Genomic DNA, 6789 nt, shown 5'->3' with positions numbered 1-6789 from the left:
CCACACACATCCGTGTGTATAAGGTCCAACAAACCTTCACCCCTTTCACACGAGCCTGTGAAGGGTGACTTTGTCATTTTTCCAAGTAAGCATGATTCGCAACTATCATTTGACTTTAGGTCAAACGACTCCAAGACTCCATCTTTTTGGAGTTGGCCTATGCGTTTCTTGCTTATATGTCCAAGACGACAATGCCATAATGATGCTTTATCCAAGTTATTATTATTAGTAGAATCAATACACAAAACATTATTTCCTAAGTTATCTACAATAGATACAGCTTCATACACACCATCACAAGGTAATGCTTTAAAATAAAGTACATTATTAAAGAAAGCATTAATCGAACCAACTTCATTATCAAACGAAAAGGTGAAACCTTGTTTGTACAATGCATGAAAGGAAATAATATTTCTTGCCATTTTTGGCGAATAACAACACTTATTCAAATCTAAATTTAACCCACTACTTAGCGATAAAGTATAAACTCCAATCTTGGTGACAGGTGTAACTTTCCTATTCCCCATGATTAAGTTTATTCTTCCTTGCTCCACATTCTCACTTCTTCCTAGTCCCTGCAAGTCACAGCAAATATGAATTCCGCAACCTGTATCAAGGACCCAAGATTTCGAATGGGGTGAGTTATTAGAAATGATAGTGTAAATACCTGCATGGTTGGGTTTGACTTTCCCATCCTTTACATCTTGCTGGTACTTTGGGCAGTTCCGCTTCCAATGAGCTTTTTCGTGGCAATAGAAGCATTCCGCCTCTTTTGGGTCAGAAGAAGGAGTAATGAAACCTTTCTTGGTTCCACTTTAAGAAGAGCCATCAAGGGTCCGAGCCTTGGTACCCTTTGAAGATCTCTTTCTCTTCCTCCCTCGACTCTGCCCGATTGCCAAGACCGGATTTGTTTCTGGAGTAGGAGTGATAGCAACCGACTTCCCCTTAAGACCTGTTTCCGCGGTCTTGAGAAGTCCCTGAAGTTTGCTGAGGGTGACCTCTTCCTTGTTCATGTGATATGTCATGCGGAATTGATCATAGCACGATGGTAAGGAGTGCAAAATGATATCTATTGCAAACTCCTCAGGGAAGTTCACATTGAGCTTCAGCAACCGATCCACATACCTTTGCATTTTCTGCATGTGGCTCGTGACGGACTCTCCGTCCTTCATCATGGTTGTTATCATGGAGCAGATGACTTCGTACCTCTCTTTTCGTGCACTTTGATGGTATCTTTCCATCAAATCTTGGTGCATTTCATAAGGGTAGAAGTCTTCGTAAGACTTTTGGAGTTCAGCTGTCTTGGTGGCTAACATGATGCAAGCCACCTTGGTTGCATCTCTTTCATGAGTATGAAAGTCAGCGATCTCCTGGGGAGTTGCAGTGGACTCGTCAATTTCCTTAAGCTCCTTGTCAAGGACATATTCTTTGTCCTCGTAGCGAGTAATCATCCTGATGTTTCTGATCCACTTATTGAAGTTGGATCCATCAAAGGTGACTTTCCCGCACAGACTCATAAGAGTAAAGGAGCCATTAGGATTCGAGCCAGAAGCATTATTTGAAGACATCTGAAAGAGAAGAACAAGTTTAGTTTAGATTTAAGAGAGTCCTTAATAAAACACCCAAATGTAATATTAAGGCTAGGATCCAATCACAATATAATATAACTTAGAAGAGGTATGCCGTAATCTAAGCTATACCATATTTGAAAGGTAGGTGAATGACGATTCACCAATTTCCACCACGAAAACCGAAATATTAAATATTTATTTTTTATTGGTTTTAGAAATTCCTAGATTCTTTGAGATCCAATGAACTTTTCAAAGGCATGTTTCGATCTCGGGAGTGCCCTCCAGGTTTTGTGACTGGGATGCCGAGGATCACAAAACGAGGTGTGAAGTAACCATGCAAATCACTTGGTACCTTTAAAGTTTATCACTCAATCGATGTGCCGGTAAACCACACACGCTCCACCGATACTATAATAAACTTTTAAGTCACCCTTTACCTACCTTGTTAAGTCCAAGTTAGTGTGCCGGTTAACCACACACGCTCCACCAACGACTCAGACAAAGTGTAAAGTGTAATTTCATGGATTAGCACCTTATTCACATTTTTCCTAAAGTAACTAAGATTGGGAATTTAATAAACGTTTAGTTACTTTATATATTCATCATACTTTGAATGAGAATTTATAAGTCCTTGTCTTACCCGTTCGGCTAACGACCCTCCACCAGTCAAGCAAGCGGTGGGTGAGAATATTCACCCATTAAGTCACCATTTTATAGGCAACAACCTTATACCCACCTTATAGACCGGCTTCGTGAATGAGGCGTACTAGCGGTAAGACGACTTGTTCTTATACATATATATATAATTATTAAATTATCATAATATAAGTATAAGGGTTGAATTTTAACTTTTAAAATTCTAGGGGTTGGAACTAAAGTTTTAACTTAACTTTACTTGTTCCAAAACTTGAGGGCAAGTTTTGTAACTTTCAAAACTTTTCATTTCTTGTAACTTATGAGTTTAATAGAGTCATAAAATGAAGACTTTTCATTTTTATAACTCTTGTGTTTTCTTAATGGTTTTAACTCAAGTGTGACTCTTGGTTTTCCATAACTTAAGGATAAGTTATGGACTCCATTAAAACACATTATGATCAAGAATTAAACTACCAAATAGGTTACAAATAATTCCTATGATCATCTAAAACTTCATAAGAACAAGAACATGAATATGAACATAATCAAAAATTACATAAAACTTTGTAATTTTGATAACTAGTTGTTGTAAATGAATTAGCAAAACATTACACCACCAAAAACAAGTTTACATTTACTAAAACAGTTTAGGGTAATGTTTCTAATTCATTTTCCAGCAACTGAATCGAAATTCTGCACTCATTCGACCCTACTCGCCGAGTGCATGAACATGACTCGCCGAGTTGGTTGAAGATACACATGGACTCGGCGAGTCCCCCCTATGGACTCGGCGAGTCCGATCGCAGACAGCAAATTTTCGATTCTGTTTTCAACTTTTAAGAACAAATAAGAACAAACAAGCCTAGGCTCTGATACCACTGATGGGTTTTGAGCATACTAACACTTCCTAAGTGTACATGCAACCCTAATAACCTTGGATCTATGTTTGTCTAATTTGTCATGCAAAGTTGAATTCCAAGGTTATATCCTATCTAGCATACATGGGGAACAATTTTAACATAAAATATAGATAGAATAACTTACCTTGTTGTTGCTTGTTTTCCTTGAAACCTTGTGAGCCTAGCACCTCAAGTGGTGATGCCTCAAATGCTTCACACAACACCAAATACTCTTGGAAGAACTTATGAGAGAATACTCACTTCTCCAAATCGACCAAGCCCTCTATTTCTTTGTTGCAACCGATTTTGGTGGAGATTATGCTTCTTATATAGTGTTGACACATCTAGGGTTAAACCCTAATGTGTCATGACTCTTCATTTCCATGACCCATGGGTTTGTAACTCCCATGGAGCATCCATGGAGCATCCTATGGGTGGAACCCAACTTGATGATCCATGGAGCCTTTTAGCCCACTATACAAGATATGGATGATTTACTTAATCAACCCATATATTTAATTAGTTATCTTTTGATCACTTAATTAATTCTAAATTAATTCTTGATCAAACTAATCAAATAATATTATTAATATATTAGAACTTATAATATATTAATAATCTCCAAGCGTTATTTCTCTCATTTAGTTTATCCAATTGCATGGTGCCATGCAACCCAAATGGACCATGCCGGGTCGGGTCAAGTACATACCAGAAATAGTTATGGACTTAGACACCTTATCCAACAGATTCACTAATTCTCCACCATAAAAACATAACCTTAAGTTCTAAATGTATTGAGAATTCCTAAATTTCGATGAGATTCATTCAACTTTTAAATGGCATGTTTAAATCTCGATATGCCCCTCTCGTTTATGACTGGGATACCGAGGATCACAAAGTGGGTGTGAATAACCATGCAAATCTACACGGTGCCTTCATAGTAACAATCACCTATTCGATGTGTCGGTAAACCACACATGCTCCACCGAACTATGATAAACAACGAATCACCCTTTGCCACCTTTTCTTAGAACCACTAGTGTGCTGATAAACCACACATGCTCCACTAATTTCTTAGAAAGGGTGCAAAGTGTAATTTCATCGGATTGCATTATTTCACTTTTCCTAAATTAACTAGGATTGGGAATTTGAAATACATGTAGTTACTTTGTATTTAATATTATACTTTTAACGAGGAGATAGAGTTGCCCTATCCTACCCGTTCCACTAACGACCCTCCACCGATCAAGCAAGCGGTGGGTGTGAGTGTATACCCATTAAGCGCCATTTTATAGGCAGCAACCTTATACCCACCTTATAGACCGATTTCGTGAATGAGGTCTACTAACGGTAAGAATAACATTTTAATTATACATATATATATATATATATATATATATATATATATATTATATATATATATATATATATATATATATATATATATATTAAGCTAGTAATCATATAAAGTATAGGGTTGAATTTTCAACCTGTAAAATTCTAGAGTTTGAAATTTAAATTGTCCAAATTAAACATTTAATCACAAAACTAAATTTCAAAACTTGAGCATTAGTTTTAAACATTTTAAAACACAAGGGATCAAATAACAAATAATTTAAATTAACCATCTAATTTCATAATTATCCATATTTGATGTTTCTTGCAAAACATTTCACCAATTTAATTAAAATAATTAATCAATTATCACATAAGGAAATTATTATTTAATTAATTGGTAATTATCTTGAATTAGGTCAAGGATATATTCATATATATGATAAAATCGGATTTATATTGACCCATTAAGATAAAGGAAAGTTTCCATAAGATAAACAGCAAGAAATCCCGAAATTAGTTCTTCCTGATGCTCGAACTCGCCGAGTACCACAATGGACTCGCCGAGTTGAGGCCTACTCGCCGAGTCCACTATGGAACTCGCCGAGTTCATCATGCAGATGGACAAAAATTGAATTTTGCAATTAACAAACAAGCAACCAATGCATCAATTCAATAGAAACCAATCAAGGCTCTGATACCACTGATGGGTTTGAGCCATAAGAACATTCCTATGTGCACATACAAACCCTAATGCTTGGATCTAGGTTTCTCTAATTGAACATGCAATGTATCCAAGTCTTTGATTGATAGATCTAATGAAAATATTCATATAATAGCACACGAAATCAGATCTAAAAGATTACCTTGAATTCCTTGCTTGAATTTTCTTGTCCTTCGAGCTTAGAGTCACAAATGTCACTCCTCTAATGGCTTACAAACACCAACTTAGCAAGAGGATGATTAGAGAGAGAGAGAGAGAGAGAGAGAAAGGAGAGCAAGAAATCGGCCAGGGTTTCCTCAAAGGGAAGAGTCACGATTTCCTTGACCCCATGGGTCTATTTATACTAGTGAGCCTCCTAGGGTTTCACCCTTAAACCCTAATTGGATAACTTAGGCCCTAAGCAATCCAATATCCCTAATGATAAGCCTTGGACGATTTCTAGGTCTATCCTAACCCTAAAATCATCCACCCGTTATCCATAAGGGATTATAGCCCAAAGTACAACATCATACAATTGACAGTTTATGCCCCTTTATTCAATTAATCTCTTTAAGTCACCAAATTAATTCCTAATTAATTTATGACTTATATTAATCAAATAACAATATTATTATTCCTTATATTATTCTCATAATATATTAATAATATTTCTTCTCTCATTATAAATCATCCTGTCAAGCTGCTATGGTGAAGGCAACCCAAAAGGACCATGCTCAATCGGGTCAATTACTTACCAAATATAGTTGCAGCCTTAGACACTATTCCAACACTAATGTGATACAATCACATTTTAATATGCAACCTTTCTAGCTACCAACTTCTTTAACAATCATCGCGATACTTCTATTGATCGCCCTGGGTTAGCTTTCATTTCAATCTATTGGTTTAAGTTAGATGCTACATCGAACTTGGTTCTCTGAACCACATATCATACTCATCGTAGTCGGACTCAATTTGATATGACTACTAGGGTTGGAATAACAAGAATCTTCTTAGTCATTACCGAAACGATGGTAACGACATGCTTGAATACAACAAACTCAATTATTGGCTTCTTGCTAACCTTGTGACTTTCCCTGATCCAAGCATGAGTGTTGTGCTTCTCGTAGTATATGCATCTACTACCTTTCACACCTACTCATACTCTTCCCAAGTATTGTCCCGCAATCCCCAAGTCCTAAAATCACAAAACAATTTAACACATATGTGTGTGTCCAAATAATCATAAAAATTTACCTAGACTCTACTAGGACTTCTTCCATGCGTATCTTCAATCATCAATTCTGATTCAACTCGGTTGGTGATGGAAATTCTAGATGATAGGAAAACTTAAGGAATTACACCAATCGTTCTATCATCCCGCCAATCAAATGTGTACATTCAGATGTATCGTACTTCTCTAGATGTACTGCTATTTTATCAAACGTATTCTAAAGGCAAGATACCTCTCTTATGATATCTTCCAATATGTGTCATTCATTATTGTAATCCATCTCATTTCCTCTATTTTCTCAGTCTGTCATGGTTCGCGACACTTCCTGCACTTTTGCCATTGTGATAGGTTCGGGTGCAGGCACAACGATCGATGCATGGCCCATCACATTCTTAGGCTTAGGTTGTCATC

Source organism: Lactuca saligna, chromosome 3 (genome assembly GCF_052625555.1).
Source record: "Lactuca saligna cultivar CGN05327 chromosome 3, ASM5262555v1, whole genome shotgun sequence".
Classification (NCBI taxonomy): domain Eukaryota; kingdom Viridiplantae; phylum Streptophyta; class Magnoliopsida; order Asterales; family Asteraceae; genus Lactuca; species Lactuca saligna.
Note: the sequence above shows the minus strand (reverse complement) of the source record.